At 47.9% G+C, this 17,511-nt stretch overlaps 1 long non-coding RNA gene across 5 annotated transcripts; it reads left to right on the top strand.

Moving 5' to 3' along the window:
- Positions 1-7,438: 7,438 nt before the first annotated feature.
- Positions 7,439-17,110, top strand: LOC124517129 (uncharacterized). Of its 5 annotated transcripts, none has more exons than XR_006963314.1 (4): positions 7,439-7,703; positions 10,397-10,495; positions 14,137-16,289; positions 16,403-17,110. It is a non-coding gene; the product is annotated as an uncharacterized LOC124517129 (long non-coding RNA). The 5 variants fall into 5 exon arrangements; XR_006963312.1 differs by having other exon boundaries at positions 10,917-16,289; XR_006963311.1 differs by having other exon boundaries at positions 10,397-14,791; positions 15,339-16,289.
- Positions 17,111-17,511: the final 401 nt, after the last annotated feature.

Here is a 17,511-nt window from a genome sequence, read left to right as displayed (position 1 = left end):
ACAGAGATAGTCAACCACCTACTGGAAAAAAATAATAACAACAAATGGAGTAAAAATGGAAACTCTTAAAATTTAAAAGATCTTTTGTAAGAACAAATTTCAGACTTTAAGAGAAAAACAAACCGGAAGTTACTGTTTAGATAAAAAAGAAATGAGGTATCTACCCATCAAATATGTGGGATCTTGTCGAAGTATGATGCAGCTGACAGAGAAGGAATCTTAAGTAGGAATACATTTATTATAAGATGCACGAACCAAGGTTTCAACACAGAAAGCTACCAAAAATAAAAGTGAAATGAAATCAATCCAAAGAAGGTAGAAGAAAGGAAACAGTAAACGTCAAACACAATCCATGAAATAGATAAAAAATAATCATCAATAATTGAGTTGAATAGTAAAACTAAAAAAAAAAAAAATCAATCATCAGATAAACTTTTTCAGTTCTAATCAAGAGACAGAAAGGGAATATACAAAATCAACAATTAGAAATAAATTAGAAATAAATGAAAGTATATTTTTATTACAAAGGAATAATGTGTTTATATCAATACATTTAGCAATCCAAAAGAAATATTTTTCCTAAATATTTTTAAGGGTATAAATTGCCAAAATTGGCTTGAAGAATAAGTCGTTACCTTAAATATACAAATAATCACAGAAAAGTCTGAAAAGAGATCTAGATCTTTGATTTAAAAGGACACTAGATTAGATGGTTTTATGGAGTTGTGTCCTTTAAAAAATGTCTTACTTTTTAATTATAGAAGTAAAACTTGCTTATTTTAAATAAAATAGTTGAACATATGTAAATACATACAATAAAAAGAAAATCTCCTCACTGCCTCCTTTATGCAAATTTCAACCCCGGCAGTAACCCCGTTGGCCTCAGACCTTACTACAAATAGGTATATGTATGCGTATGTGTGAGGTTTACAAAAAGGAGATCTTAAAACACATACTGGTCTACAGCTTGCTTTTTCCCTTCCGCTTGGTGTCGTGACATCATTCCATATAAAAAATAGAACAGATGCGCAGGATTCAATTATACGGATGTACCATTATACGTTGCAGAATATTTAGAGTCAGCTTTTCCCTTGCTTCAAAGAAATAAACATTTGTAGAAAATATTTCAACAACCTGAAGAGACACCTTTCACGGAGACGTTGGGGGAGAAGTCTTTCTTTAAAATATATATATATATATATATATATATATATATATATATAATTTATTGTCAAATTGGTTTCCATACGACACCCAGTGCTCACCCCAATAAGTGCCCTCTTTAGCGCCCATCACCCACTTTTCCCTATCCCCCACCCCCATCAACCCTCAGTTTGTTCTCAGTATTTAAGAGTCTCTTATGGTTTGCCTCCCTCCCTCTCTGTAACTGTTTCCCCCTTCGCTTCCGCCATGGTCTTCTGTTAAGTTTCCCAGCATCCACATATGAGTGAAAACATATGGTATCTGTCTTTTTCTGCCTGACTTATTTCACTTAGCATAACACTCTCCAGTTCCATCCACATTGCTGCAAATGGCCAGATCTCATCCTTTCTCATTGCCAAGTAGTATTCCATTGTATATATAAACCACATCTTCTTGATCCATTTGTCGGTTGATGGACATTTGGGCTCTTCCCATGATTTGGCTATTGTTGAGAGTGCTGCTATAAACATTGGGGTACGAGTGCCCCTATGCTCAGCACTCCTGTATCCCTTGGGTCAATTCCTAGCAGTGCTATTGCTGGGTCATAGGGTAGATCTATTTTTAATTTTTTGAGGAACCTCCACACTGTTTTCTAGAGCGCTGCACCAGTTTGCATTCCCACCAACGGTGCAGGAGGGTTCTCGCTGGGGGAGAAGTCTTCAAATGAAACAAGAGAACACAGTATGTGTGGGTGTGACAGCATCGCGGAGGACACTGTCAGTTCCAGCGTGATGGAATAACAATGAAAGCTGAGTTTTGAAGTATAAACTTTCCAGGTCGACCTTTTAAAAAAATATGTGAATATTAAAACAAACAAACAAACAAACACAAACAATTTTATCCATAGTAAGGACTGCCAACTGTCAGGGACAGTCGTCAAGACAGACCCGCACTTCCTGTGGAGGGGAACTGGCCAGGCTCTCCCATCAGCTGTGGGCGGCGTTTGTCTAATCCTGGGTGTCCCAGTTTCCCCCACATAAGTCACTGAAGTGACAATACTTACAACTGCGAATCCAGCTCGTGACCAGCTTGATCCCTTGATGAGGCTGTAGGCAAACTGAAGAAGAAAAGGAGGCAGTTTCCGGGAAGGAGACACCATGGAGAAGAAAGACAGCGAACGTGGAAAGTCAGAATGAATCCAAGCTCTCCCTGCTTCAACTGCAAGGATCTGTCAGTCCATCCATGGGGGGCCATAAGTAGCACACTCACAGGTTCTAGAAAAGCAAAGGTTCAGACCAGCAAAGAGACAGGTTAATTGGTGTCAAGTTTCCTTACACTGTTTTTCCAACGCCCCAGATTTACCACGAGGGGTGAAAAGACTGACGACTGCGGTACGGCTCCTGCTTCAGACCCACATTCTCTTCCTTTGACATTTTATGAGAATCATCTAGAAGTCTGCTTCCTTGCCTCATATTTAAAATGACAGGGTCTTTCCAACAAGTGCGGTGGGACAACAGGATGTGCACATTCAAAAGAATGAAGTTAGGGGCGCCTGGGTGGCTCGGTCGGTTAAGCGTCCGACTTCGGCTTAGGTCATGATCTCACAGTTCGTGGGTTCGAGCCCCGCATCGGGCTCTGTGCTGACAGCTCAGAGCCTGGAGCCTGTTTCAGATTCTGTGCCTCCCTCTCCCTGCCCCTCCCCTGCTCACGCTCTGTCTCTGTCTCAAAAATAAAATAAACATTAAAAAAAAATTTTTTTAAAAAGAATGAAGTTGGACCCCTTCCTCTCAACATGCCCCAAATTAACTCAAGACGGATCATAGACCCAAACGTACATGCTAACGCTATAAACACTCTGAGAAGGAAATAAGTGGTAAATCATCATGAATTTGGGTAGGCAGAGCCTTCTTAGATATGACACTGAAAGCAGCAAAGAACACAGATAAATTGGGCCCATTCAAAACGAAAAGCTTTCATGGCTTCAAAGGACATTCTCAAGAAAGTGAAAAGAGCTCCAGAATGTGGGAGAAGATATTTGCAAATCACGCGTCATATCTGATAAGGGACCTGGAATCTGGTAGATACAAAGGATTCTAACAACTCAATAATTTACAGATAAATAACCCAATTTAATAACTGGCCCAACTGAGGAGGGCACTTGTTGGGAGGAGCGTTGGGTGCTGTATATAGGTGATGAATCACGGGAATCTACTCCTATAACCAAGAGCACACTGTATACACTGTATGTTAGCCAGCTTGACAATAAATGACATTAAAAATAAACGGGCCCCAGTGGCGCCTGGGTGGCTCAGTCGGTTAAGTGTCCGACTTCAGCTCAGGTCATGATCTCACAGTTTGTGGGTTCCAGCCCCGCGTCGGGCTCTGTGCTCCCAGCTCGGAGCCTGGAGCCTGCTTCCGATTCTGTGTCTCCCTCTCTCTCTGCCCCTCCCCTGCTCATTCTCTCTCTCTCTCTCTCTCTCTCTCTCAAAAATAAATAATAAAGATTAAAAAAAATTTTTTTAATAAAATAAAATAAACGGGCCCGGGATCTGACCAGGTATTTCTCCAAGAAGATGCTCAAATGACCGATAAGCACATGAAAAGATAATCAAGATCATGAGACATTAGGGAAATGCAAATCAAAACCATAGTGAGTTAGATACGGTGTCACACACACCAGGAAGGCCAGAATCAAAAGACAGATATTAACAAGTGTTGGCAAGGAGGTGGTGAGGTCCCCATGCACTGTTGTGGGGGGAGGGGGGTAAAACCACGCAGCACTTCGGGAAATGGGGAGTTCCTCAGAAGGTAGAACTGAGTGATCACGTGACCCAGCCCTCCCATTCCTACATACATAATCAAGAGAAATGAAAAAATACATCCATGCGAAAACTTACACGTGAATGTTTCATAGCAGCGTTATTCGTAACAGCTCAACAGGGAGTGGAAAGAACCAAGTGGAAAAGCCTGCTGAGGGATACCCAAAACATGGTTCATGCATGCAATGGAGCACTGTTCAGCCATAAACAAGGGTGAAGGACTCTTACAGGCACAACATGGATGAGCGTCAGAGAGCAGTGAAGGGGGCCGGGCACAAACGACCGCAGACCGTATGACTCCGTTGACGTGACGTGTCCAGAATAGGCGAATCCACAGACAGAAAGTAGGGCTGCCCGGGGTGGGGGCTGTGGGAGGGACTGGGGAGGACCGATGGTGCGTATGGGGTAATGAAGATGCTCTCGTCCTGTATCGATGGGGGTGATGGTCACACAATACCGTGTATGTGCTAAAAACCATAGTACAGTTTCAATACATGAGTTGTATGGTATGTGAATTATATTTCAGTAAGTCTGTTATTTTTTTACAAAATGACAGGGTCATTACCAATGGTCTTCTCTGTTATGCACAAAAAGGAGATTTAATGACCTAGAAGATAACACATCTTCCTAGGTATCGTATTATACTACAAATTATTTTTTCTCAAGTGTTCCCAACTTCCCTGGTCTTCCAGTCATTTAGAGAAGGGTCAATGTCACTCACAACTGTGATGAGTGGTACCCTGGCATCTGGAGGAGAGACATGGAAAGAATGGCTTCGTGCCCTGATTTTGCTATGTCTAGCTGTGTGACCTTGGCAAGTCACTTAACTTCTCTGGGCTTTAGACAGCTCATCTGAAAAAGGAGAGGCCAGAACTAAGTAAATCCTCCTATGTTAGAGTTTTATGATTCAGATTTAAAATGGCATATGTAAATATAAGCATAATCATGAAAGCAAAATGTATTGTATTTACTTAGGTTTTATTTTTTTTTTAATTTTTTTAATGTTTATTTATCTTGGAGAGAGAGAGAGAGAGACAGAGCACAAGCGGGGGAGGAGCACAGAGAGAGGGAGACACAGAATCCGAAACAGGCTCCAGGCTCTGAGCCGTGAGCACAGAGCCCGACGCGGGGCTCGAACTCACAAACCGTGAGATCATGACCTGAGCCAAAGTTGGATGCCTAACCGACTGAGCCACCCAGGTGACTCTGTATTTACTTAGTTTTTAAATATGCAACAACGTGAATCCCGGCTGACTTGTAGGGTGGGTGATTGGTGTTTTCCTCGTGTATGTTTCTCAATTCTTTACATGAGCATATTTAATATCCTGGAAGAAAATATTTTTTGAAAAAGCTTTGGATTGCACTGGTTAAAATGTGATAACTTGATTGAAATACAAGTCTGTTAAATCCATAAATACAGATGCAAGAAAGACATTTGTAATTTTCCAGTGACGAGTGGAGATATTTGAAACCCCTTGGTGTTTTTTAAGACGGAATTCTCTTCTACAGAATTAAGTTCTCTTTGTTTAAATGTGTTCTTGGTTTTCAAATTGAATAGAGTCCCTGGCACATACCTGTGGTTCTCATGATGTATGTGCATGTGCTAACTTCATTTACAGACAGCAGGGAGAGACGGGGCCTCTAATGCATCTTTCCCAATAAAAGGGCGTAGTCAGAAAAATACTTAGTCTGATAGTTTCATATATGAAACTCGGTCACTTATGATAGGTCCACACGAAGGACAAGACTAAAGCTGTGGTAAAATAATTTATAAGATACACGCAGTCACGTGCTTATGAAGGAAGTAATAAACCAGTGAAGACCGTTTAGTTCAGATTTCCAAACCAGGAAACTGTGATCTACATTAGGCAGAGAGCACGTTAATTCAATGGAAAGGGTTTTCTTTAACGGAACTATTTGTAGTGTGGACAGTCGAAATGATCTATCTCTTTGAGCTTGAAACACAAGTTGTGCGTTTTAAGAAGTAAAAGGCAACACAGTGGAAGGTACAGATATCGTCAAATACGGCAAGCGTCGCAGTGAATGTGGGGGGACGTCACACACCTGCCCCCGTGTGCCTCCCTGTGTTTGCTCACTGAGCCTGGGAAACTGAGACAGAGGTCATAGTGGACCTCAGCACACCCCGAGCCATGGGACCACAAGCGGTTTTTCCTCGGGACACAAGCAGCTCCTCGCTACATGCAGGGGTCCCGGGTGAACGCTGCCCTTGCTTGGTAAGGTGCACAACGACAGGCAGTCACTACCCTACCGATGCCTTTGTGTTTGCAAATTACTTGGGCAACTCTCGGAACACAAGAGAGATGGGATTAGGAAATGAAGAAATGCCCACGTGAGGTGGGGGCCCCACGGTTTTGCCTGGCTTCTCCGTGGTCTTTGTTATTCAAATATCCTGTTGTGTAAGTGCAAAGACAGGAAGTGAGTTCTACAAACCCTTAACAACAACAGCAGTCTTGGGTTTCAGATAAGTAGGTGTGCCTAGTGCTTCGGGAATTGATACATATTTAGGTTTTTTTGTTTGTTTTTTGAAAATGCTGCAAAGTACTACATTTTCTCTGGGCAAAACATCTTTGGTGTTTCAAAAAAGCCCTGACATTACTGTGTAAATAGTCTCGTTAATAACTGCCTCTTGGGCCTGTCCCAGACTTTGATTGTTTAGCTTTGCGCTTTATTTGTGTCTCTCTCAAAACACTGCCGTGTGTCTTCAGAGGTGAGAGAGAGGTGGAACTAGTGAGCAGCACAGAGTAGGCTGTGCATTGTTTTTGGCCCCGGGGAGGCTGGTTTTCCTGGGGATCAGACCCCCTGGGCGTGTGTGCGGGGAGAGGGACCCCCTTGCTCTGTCCCCCGCGGGGCTGGCTTTCTGCAGAAAGGGGGCTGCGGTGGGAGGGTTTCCTCTGCTGCTCAGTGCCCGCTCCTTCCTCTTTCAGGCCCAGAAGCCCAAGAACCCCCATGTGAGCCTTATTCACCACTCTGTTCCCATTTCCGTGCACTGGTTGTATTTTGGATTTCAGAGTTTGGAAGTCTAAACATTTTCCCGCACTGAGGAATACGCAAGGATTTTGGTTCAGACTCCAAGTTAGGAAACACCTACGGAGTTTGTGTGTTCCTAAGAAAAACTGGATGAAATGAAATAAAATGGCATGTTTTGGGGCGGGGGGTATGGCTGTTATTCGTTTTATCGACACACCGTGTTTTAAGCGAGCCTCCCAGGTCGCAGGATTGGGAAGCGGCCCTCCTGATTGTCCCGAATGAAACCTTGAACTGAGAATAGGGAGTGTGGGAGTTTGGGCTTTTCCAGTAGTTTCTGAGCTCTGGACTCTGGGATGGGGAATGAGTTCCTGGCTCGCCTCCGCCCCCTGCCTCCAGTGGGCCCAGAAGATCGCTTCCCCTTTCTGCTCCTCAAATAAGCCTCGGCCTGGCCTCCCTGCTCAGCTTTACCCCCGAGGCCAGCGGCCGGTGAGCGAGTGCCAGTCTCCTGCTTGGACACAGTGAATGTCCTTAAGCCTCAACAAAATGACTAACGCGTCTTTAAAGTTTCTCTTAGAAGGGTCACCGCATTCTGAGGAAGTTCAAAGAATATAAAATCGAACGTTGGGGGAGGAAATCGGCTGGCTACATCTTGCTCTGGTGTTTTCAGGCTGGCGATGGGCATTTAGCGCATTAATTACGCAAGACCCGCTACATTTTAAAAGTCATTTGAAGATTTGGGGAAGAGATCCAAAGGTACTATTTCAAAACACCATCAGTGCAAGTTTCTCGTGGCTGCTTCAGCTTTATTTTCCTTGTACTTTGTTGTTGTTGTTGTTGTTACAGTGTGTGAAAGTTGTTATGTTGAAAGCCACGTGCACATTTATGAACAAATCATTTTGAATAGCTGTTTGCACAAAACTTGAACTTAATAAGCTTAGGGAGAGGGAGCACCGCCCGCCCCTTTCAAGTGGCATTAGGGAAGCCCAGCTTTAAAAGCTTAATAATCAGGCACATATAACGCTCGGTAGGCAGTCTTGTTAGAAACTCCAATTTGGTCCAAAGACAGCTTTTTTAATGTGTTTGATTTGTGATTTCTCAGAAACTGGTAAATGGTTACAGTCACGTTGGTTTGTACCGGAATCGCTTGAAAACAGCCTTTGGCTGGCCGTTTTAGGCACCTGAGGGTCTGGGGTTTCTCAAACATTGAAAAAAACAAACCGATGGTCGTTTGGCCACTCGAAGCCTTATCTTTATTTTATTTCAAGAACGTTGAACTGCAGACGCACATCGCAGCACTGTAATAAGTGTATACTTATCTGTGTACGATATTGTATTTACATGTTTTATTAGATTTTAATAACGTGATTCTGTGGTGGTTACGGTTTGTTCTAGGAGTCCTACCCTTTGCTTACGTGTGACAACAAATTGATCCTTTAAGTATTATTTAATGGCTTTCGGGTTTGATACAGAATCTATTCACGCTCATTCCACGGACTTTGCAACAGGACAGTCTATCCGTGGAACTGTCAGACTCCCCAGGAAATAATAGCTTCTGACATTTGCAGTGTTAAAATATAGGATTAATGATGAGCTTTTAATGTGCAAATTAAGTATTCAGTACAAGAGTCCTTGCCTTTCCTTTTCCCGGTTTTATTTAACCCAGATGCTCTGCTGAATTCAGAAGCACGGGTTTAGTCTCCACCTAACCCAGCTCGGGTCAATGAGCTGCTAACTAGATTTTGGGGGTAAAATGGGAAATTACAAGACAGACTCCTTGGAAAAGTGGCATATTTCTAGCTCCACTGAAATGCCGTCAAGACCTCAGAGAAGTTAATGATTAACTGTAAAAACCGCAAGGCCCAAATCTCAGTCCCCGAAGTACAAAAGCTGACACTCAGCTAAGCACTGCACGTCCTTCCTCGCCGTGGGGCCCCAGCCACCTGACGTGGGAGCGGAGGGCAAGTCCACGGCTTCCGTGTTCTGTAAGAAACGGTTCTCTCCCCTTGTTCTGGGTCAAACTGGAAAAGAGGCTTTCTCTCCCCTGAAAACCTCGGCATTGTCGCTGGCTTTCCTTAAGCCTTAATAACATTCTTTGTCAGCCGATCCTAAAATTCCATAGAGTGTTCACTCGTGGTTACCTATTAAAAGACGAGTTATATGCACTAAATTATATGGTTAAAAACTATCACCTATTTTTGTCAGTGGGAAAAACCATTTTAAACTAGCACGCTGAAAGGAGCTGCGTGTCTGTTGTCTCCGCCACAAGAGGCGACATTTATTTTGCGAAGGGTACTTGCATGGCAGTGACGTTTCACTGCTGATGCTTCTGCTAAACGAAGTCCCTTTCTTTCTTGAAAAAAAGATTATTTGCCGTTTTCAAACCATCTCCTTCTGCCTTTCGGTGGGCTCTTCGTTTCTTTAGCTGATGTTTTAGAAAGTTTATTTATTTTTGAGACAGAGAGAGAGAGACAGAGCGTGAGTGGGGGAGGGGCAGAGAGAGGGAGAGAGAGGGAGAGAGAGAGCACGTGAGCAGGGTGGGGGGTGGGGGAGGGTCGGAGAGAGAGGGAGACACAGCATCCGAAACAGGCTCCAGGCTCCGATCTGTCAGCACAGAGCCCGATGCGGGGCTCGAACTCGCGAACTGTGAGATCGTGACCTGAGGTGAAGTCGGAGGCTTAACCGACTGAGCCCCCAGGCGCCCCTTAGCTGATTTATTTGTTATCATGTGCACCAGCGATTGGCAAGGCTTTCTCTGTCATCGCTGCGTTGTTTGAAATGACGCGTGTGGCCTGGTGACGTGGGTTCACGGGGCACTCCCAAGTTCCACACCAAGGACAGTGGCGCCCGGGAGCCTTTCCCGGCCACACGCAGTAGCTCACCCCACATTTGCCGCCAGCAGAGTCTTGGGGTCACTCTTTAAAGCAAGGTCTCCGGGTGAACCGGAGAAGTACAGTTCTAGGACCGGGAGCTTCGGTCATAACAAAGTGCCTCTGGCTCCCAGGGTCCCTCTTCGTTACTTCAGTAACAGCACCAATTTAAATGGACACAACTGATTTCTAAGAATTCCAAGCAATATATTGTTGATGGCCTTTGAGACACGTAAGCCACAGATAAGCTAATCTTAACCGATTCTCTTTCCGGGACGTTTGGATGTGTGGCCGCGAGAGGCAGAGGTTTACAGAGCATGGTTTTAAATTAGTACGGCATTCACTGAGTGACACTGGATTATTAACACTAATACACATGTGCACCTTGAACAAGACCCTTGATCTTAACCAGCGAAAACCCGAGCCCGTTCCTGAACAGAGACTAAACTCTGTTTGTAATGAACATTCAGCCAGAGTCCCATGTGTGCTGGTTAATGGGGCAGGGAGTTTGGGGGCAAGTGGGTTCAGCAAAGGGGCTGGTGAATCCCGTGGCGTATAAAAGGCCGCCTTTCTTTTCAGTGTTGCGAGACCGACGGCCTTTCGTGTTGAATCAAGACGCCTTCCACTCACAGAAGTGCTTCTGACCTAAGTGGAAATTGAATTCAGGCCCAGGAGCAGGTAAGAGTGCCTGGTCTGGGGCGTGGGGAGTCTTAGGGGGTTCTTTCTCCATGGGTTTTGAGAGCAAAGTTGCCCTTCGGAGAGCACGATGCGGTGAACGCTGGTGTGACAGACCGAGCCCGGGAGGCCACATCACAAACACACGCCGGCCAGAAATCCTTATTAATGTCACTGAGATCACTTCAAATTTATGGTATCGACAGCGATGCGAATAATGATCGCACAAGGGCCGTAATGGCAGCACCCGGCAAAGAGGGTCTGTTTTCTTCATCTGGATTTTTATTTTCTGTAATACGTGAGAAAACCGAATCGAGGGATGGGCTTTCGTGGTTGCCAGGAAACAGGTGTTTACGTTGTGAAGATAAGTGTTTGTCAAATATCAGTCATTTCAACCACCCTTTGGGCATCTTCCGCTCCGCAGAGGTGCCCGCTGATAATGGCCCGCTGATCTGCCAGCAACATCACGCAGAGAAGTTTCTGGCGAGGGTTCCTTTCTGTCGCATATAGATGTCCAGGCCTCTGTCAACTCTGCACCAGCCAAAGCCCTGAAACGATTCGGGGGAAGTCAATATTCCAAGAAAGGCTTTTCCTCAGAAGAAAACCCGGTTTCACACCTGGGTCGAGGATCTCTGTCAGGACGAGCCCTCTCGGTCTTTCCACCGAGAGGGAGCCGCTTGCCAGAAAAAGCGAATTAACTGCGTTAAGCTTCGAAAAGGAAAATTAAGTGGGCTTTAGCATTTTTTCAACCTGTTTTCTGTTACCTGGGAACACCTTTTAAGGGAAGTTGAAAACACTGCAGTTCTTCAAAACCTAAGTGGAAAATTGGGGTAGAAACTATCTTCAGCCATGGAACAACTGCTGTCTCAGAAAGTCTCTAACGTCCATAATTCTATTGAGTAAATGCCAAGAAACACCCAGCAATTGTCAAGATTAACTGGTAAATCAATCCTGTTTGGAAAAATCACTGAAACGCCTATTGCCAGGCATCTGACCCTCTCCTACCCAATGTGTTGCTGATGTGGGGTTGTCCACACGGCCTTGGGGTCCCCAAACCTTAAGTCAACTAGGACTACAAGCTGATTAGCGCCCAGCAGGATGCACACCAGTGACAGGAAAGTGACAATCTGCACAGAATTCACTTACGCTTCGCGAGAACAGAGACTGAGAGGCGTGCCCTGACCACTGGGCAGGAAAGACAGGGATCATGTCCCCACTAGCCTCAGATGTCAACTACGATCAGCTTCTAGTTTCCAAAGTAACAAAATAAATGATTAATTAACACTTAGATGTCACCATGTACTTTTCGCATTTAGAAATCTGCGTAGCTTGCCGATCCGAAAAAACGTTACGGACACCTTTAAATGGAAATGTCCAGGTACCGCCTTCTCAAATATTTATAGTCTTGCAAGCTTTTCATGTCCCTTAGAGACTGATCAGCGGTCCTTTAACCAGCATCAAATACATCATGAGAAAAGAAATAAAAACAAAAGACGCAAATGAGACCGAGAGAAGCAGAACTTAGAAGCTGTCTGTCTGTCTGATTCTCGGACGGTTGCCTAGGCAGTTTTATTATTTTAGAAACCATACGAAAGAACTGTGTATTAGTTAACTTATTCATTCTGTTGAGAAATGGCCCCAGCCAGTGGCTGTCTCACGGCGTCAGGGAAAGCCGGGTCATCATTCCCCCCCACCCCGCACAGGACGGCGGGGGGCAGGCTGTCCGCGCAGAGCCGGGGGCTTCTCCTGGGGTCCTCACCGGTGGGCTCTCGGTGCCTCTCTCGGCTGCTTTATTCACCAAGAAGAGCGCGATGTGGGGTCGAGGCAGCGACGTTGTCCCAGTAGGAGCACGAAACCTTCCACATTTCCACCGCCCAGAGCTCCGCGTGAGCTGGCTGGGAGCCGAAAGCCGAGTGGCCCCGCAGGGTGACGTGTCTGCGGAGGGACAGCGAGCCTGCCCCCGGAGCGCGTGCGTGCACCTGCAGCCTCGCTGCGGGCAGCGACGGGGAGCCCTGCCCCGCCCGGCACCCTGGCACCAGGATCGTGTGTTCGGCTGGAGTCCTAGCCTCACCTAGCCGGACTTTCCCCGGGGCCCGGCTGCCCGCTGCATCACCATAGCAATGGACAAACACGGTGAGAGTCGGCAGGCCCCGCAGCTGCGGAAACCCTGCCCTCCTGGCCGCCCCGCGGGAGGGGCCGGGCTAATTTCCATGCGGCGTTTGGGGATGTTGGGATTCAGAGATCAAAGCAGGTCAAAAGGGGGCCGTTGGAATGGCAGATATTTATTGTGTTTAATATAAATACAAACGTGTCCAAGAAGAGAAACTGAAACCTTAACAGGCCTGTGGATGGCGTTTGGTAAATAGAAAAGAACACATCTTGAAAGCAGGCGGCTGGTGAAATTGACTGGCACTGCAGAAGCTGTCGCGATTTAAACTGGGACAAATTAAGACAGCAACAATCTTCACCGACATCAAACATACACATTAGTTGAAAACCTTCAGGAAGACGTCTAGCTGCACTTGAGAAACGCTTTGGGAAACCTTCTGGCCACAAATGCAAACACAGCCCAGCGCACTTTAGAAATTTCTGGTCGCCCTCCATAGCTGCGCTCGTTGTATTATTAAGAGTGTTTGTTTCATACCATTCACTGTGCAGTCAAGTTGGAGCCCGTTAAACAGCATTAATTTGACAAATTGTGGGATGGGGGTGTGAGTGCCGGCTGGAGAAAGGGGCTTTGTGTTTCGGGGTCTCCATTAGTGAAACAATAAATAAGGCTATGGTAAAACTGATATGATGGGAAATGACTTCTATTCAGTTAACTCAATTATTAGTGCTAATTGGGGCCAGGTGAAGCATGGATAATTGAAATTCACAGATAATCCAAAAACCTCTATTTAACCAATAACTTCAAACTTCTTCCCCATCAAACCAATTACCAGAGGAGCTAACAAATAGAAAAAATGGATTAAATTGAATTTTGCCTCCCCAAAGATTACCACTATGATGTCTTTCTATTGATTAATCCACAACAAGAGCCAAGGGTTGACTGCATTCAAGAGACTAAATTACAGACAGTCCCCAACAATTGAAAAGGAAAAGGCTATGTCCCAAAGTTGATGACTCCACTACCTGAAGCTCAGAATGCTTTTTCGCAGAGCACCATATTCCTCAGGGGCTCTGAGGCAGCCCCGAGGGGCCAACTGGTGACCTAGTGACACTGGAAATATATTTAGCATCCTAACTCCTTTAATGAATCCCCTCTGAATCCTAAAGCCTTATCCTCCAGCCCCTAAATCTCTCTGAGCCCTAAATCTAAGGGTTTTTTTTAGTTGAGGTAAATTCACATAAGGTTAACAACCATTGTGAGTTGAGTGTGCACGTCAGTGACATCTAGAACATTCACGAGGCTGTGCGACCACCCGCCTCTATCAACTGTCTCAACATTTTCATCGCCCCCGAGAGAAACCCCTTTGGGACCCTCAGCAGCCACTGCCCGTTGTCCCCTCCCCCCAGCCCCTGGCGACCGCAGATCGCCTCACTGGAGCTGTGGGTTCCCCTGTTCTGGACATTCCATGTCAACGGAATCATGCAACATGTGGTCTTTCGTGTCTGGCTTCTTTCACTGACATAATCTATTTAAGGTTCATCCGTGTGATCGCATGTGTGAGGACGTCGTTCCCTTTTATCGCCAAATGACTCTCCGTGGTCTGGACGGACCACACGTTCTTGACCCACCTGTCAGCTGATGGACGCTTGGGTTGTCTCCATCTCGCGGCCACGTGCAACCGTCACCCCTAAGGTTGCACCCTGACATGCCCTGCCCTCGGAGGAAATGGGAAGTGGAGGGGGAAGGGTGGACAGAAGCTTGGGAAGCAGGGGGCCCTTGTGGCGGAGCATGGGGAGGCTCCTCCCGTGCGCCGGGCCGCGGCACTCCCAGGCGCTGGCATCTGGGGCGGGCAGCGTCCCTCCCACAGGGCTGCCGTCGGCAGGGACATTCCGCTAGAAGCATCGACAGTGAGGGATAATTCGAGACAGCGTCAACCATGGTGGAGAACACAGGGAGACATGGAACCCGTCAGAGAGGGGCACGAGGGAGGCCAGAGGAGGCCCGCTGGGGGCAGGTACCTCCTTCAGATTCGGGTGTCGCTGGTTCCCGAGACGGAGAGCAGAACTGGACTGACCCAGCGAGAAATCTGGCAAGTGTCGTTGGCCTGTTCTCCGCTTTTCTGAAAACACAGGCGCCAGGAGAGGTTTCCATAGCAGCTTCCAAATCGGACACCAAACTTCACTCAGCAGGTAATTCTGTTCCCCCAGCGCGTGACCTGGGTGTCCCCGTGCCCATCAAACCCACACCTCACGCAGAGTCCTCCTGCCTTAGAGCGCTACGCCTCCACGCTGCGCCCACCCTCTGCCTCCCTCTGCACCCTGCATCCTTGCCAGGACGGGGGAGGCTGGCCGGCGGCCACAGCACATTCCAGAAGGCCAAATGCAAGGTCTTCCCTGGCTTCCGTGGTGTGCGCTTGGCATTTTTCAACGACTTCTGTTGGCCAGTGTTCTTTATGGTAGAACAGGATGAGCTACATCATTTCTGGCTGTGCAATTTGACAGCTGTCTGATGTGATTTATATATACAAGTGTGTCTGGAGAGAGCGACATATATGTGCACATGTGTGTGCCCACGCGCACAAACGTAATTTTGTGATGACGGTTATATTTATCCCTGTTTGCTTTACTTATTCCATAGACTTCATTGTAAATTCAAAAAAGAAAATTGGTCCAAAATCCAATCACACCGGCACATTAACACTGAGTTTTTCATATTTCCTTTCTGTTGTTGTCACAGGACATTGTTAGTTTTCCATTTCTCCTTTTCCACGTTTCGTCACTTTTCTTGGCGTCCTACAGTTTGTAAAAGGTACAGATGGCGGCCGCCATGCTTGCGGGCGCTGAAGGACCCGGTCAAGGTAAGGACGGCCCCTGCTGGGTCTGCTCAGTCCCAGCCAGGCTGCAGGAGGAGTCGGGGGGCAGCCAAGGGGTGCCCCCAGATGTGCGCCTGCCTTTCTTGTGCAGTGAGTCAAGCGCTGTAGATGCCAGGGGCCCCAGCTTCCTCATGACAGTGGCCAGGCCGGTGGGGGAGCCCCTGGTGTCCCCTCCATTTTCTTAGTGACACAGTGGGCAGAGACCTGTCCCTCTGCCCCTGCAGGGACGCCTGTGTTTCTAAAGTGCACGGGGCTGAGTTCCAACTCACTGCCTCCCGGAGCCTCCAGGGTTCCAGACCCCCTTCCGGTCTTACGCGCAGGTCATCCCTGGTTCGCCTCTGTCAGGACTGGGAGGGACAGTGCGGCGGGACACTTGGGACAAATAGTTAGCAGGCCGATCCTGGAGGGCCTGGTTCCTGCCCTCCTCAGTTACCTGCCTTGCCGTTGGCCCACGCGGACCCTGAGCCAACCGGTCCCTTTCTGAAGCCCAAACCAGGTCCTGGGAGCCGTGGACAAGTCTGTCCCCTGGACAGACTGCAGACCCAAGCTCCGCTTCTGGGCGGCCCCAAAGGGCCGTGGTCATCCTTTGTTTCTGCTTCTTGGCCCACCTCGCTGAATCTCCGTCAGTCTCCAGAGAAGTCTCCGTGCCTTCCCCAGTTCCACCATCCTGCCCAATGACGCGTCTGCAGGTGACACGCTGGCACGTTGTTAACAGGAACAGAGTTGACACCAGCTTTTACTCTCCTCTCTCCTCCTCCGAATCACCTGCCTTTCTCTCCCGGCCTTGAGGGGCGGCGCACCCCTCTACTGCTGAGGTCAGTCTGTCCTGGGTCCTTTTCACCATCATCGTCATCTATGGTCAGGTCATTTCCCACCCACTCAGTTTTTATTCTTCTCTTGGTCGACACGCGTGTCCACATTCTTCCAGCTGGAAAACCGGCCACAAGGACCGGGGAGGGCGTCCCAAAGCCCCTGAGCGCCCGGCGCCTCCTTACCCCGTGATCCGGCTGCGGAGACCGTACTACCGCGTGAACCGTGTGGCGGACGGACGGCAGGTGCTAAGGAGGAGGTTCACGCAGGAAGTGTGCGTGGGTGCGCGGGACGCCCCTCAGAACACACGCGCGTGCACCCCGAAGATGACACCCAGGCCGCTGACCCAGGAGCAGCTTCTACTGCCTTCCTTGTGCCCTCGTCCGTTTCCTGTACTTTCCGCGAGCAACACATGAACACACGGCGACTTTTAGCGAGCACTGAGCTAAGAGCTGTAGTGCCTTGGCTCGCTTAACTTTTCCAGCTGCTCTGAGGATTGTCCCCTTACGACCCCTGTCTTATAGACAAGGGAGCTGATGCTTTGAGCGCCCAAGAGGCCTCCGGAGCCGACCGGCCCCCCAGTGCTCTCACACCTGTGGCTGTGAAGCGGGAGCGGGTCCCCATGGCCAGGGCTGGCGGGACGTACACCCGGAAGAATTGAAGGAGGCGGGATGGGCGGCAGCAGAAGGTGGGCTGAAGAGCGAGCCCTCACACGGACCGTCACTGGAAGTGGGCGGCGTCTAGGGGGCCTTCGTAAGCTTGCGGGGCAGGTCCTTCCAGGCGAGGCGACTCTGGGAGGCGTCCTCAGCTGTAGGCTGTCACCACCCTGGAGGGGTGAGGGGTGAGGGGTGAGGGGCTTCAGTTCCGAGGGGGATCTGGATGGCCCGCTGTGTGCCCACGACAAACCCCCACGGACTCTCGAGGGCACATTCAAATCTCACTTCCCCCAGGGAGCGTTCCTCGATTACCCTGATCAGGATGGGCCCTAACGACCCCACAAAAATACCTTGTGCCCACTGGGTGATCACCTTCTCCCTTCCCCCCGTCGGGCCCTGGTGATCTCCAATCTGTCTTCTCTCCTGGACATCGCCTACAAGAAGAACCATGGTACGTGTCCTTCTGTGCCTGGCCTCTTTCACTGGGCAGAGTTTGTCAAGGTTTGTTAGCACTGCATTTTTGGGTCTCCCCCCAAATTTATGTGTTGGACCCTTAACCCCCGGTGTGATG

The sequence above is a fragment of the Lynx rufus genome, unplaced genomic scaffold (genome assembly GCF_022079265.1).
Source record: "Lynx rufus isolate CCGP_SWC_20201006 ecotype Redwood Valley unplaced genomic scaffold, mLynRuf1.p SCAF_20, whole genome shotgun sequence".
NCBI lineage: Eukaryota > Metazoa > Chordata > Mammalia > Carnivora > Felidae > Lynx > Lynx rufus.
This window is presented reverse-complemented; position numbering and strand designations above follow the sequence as displayed.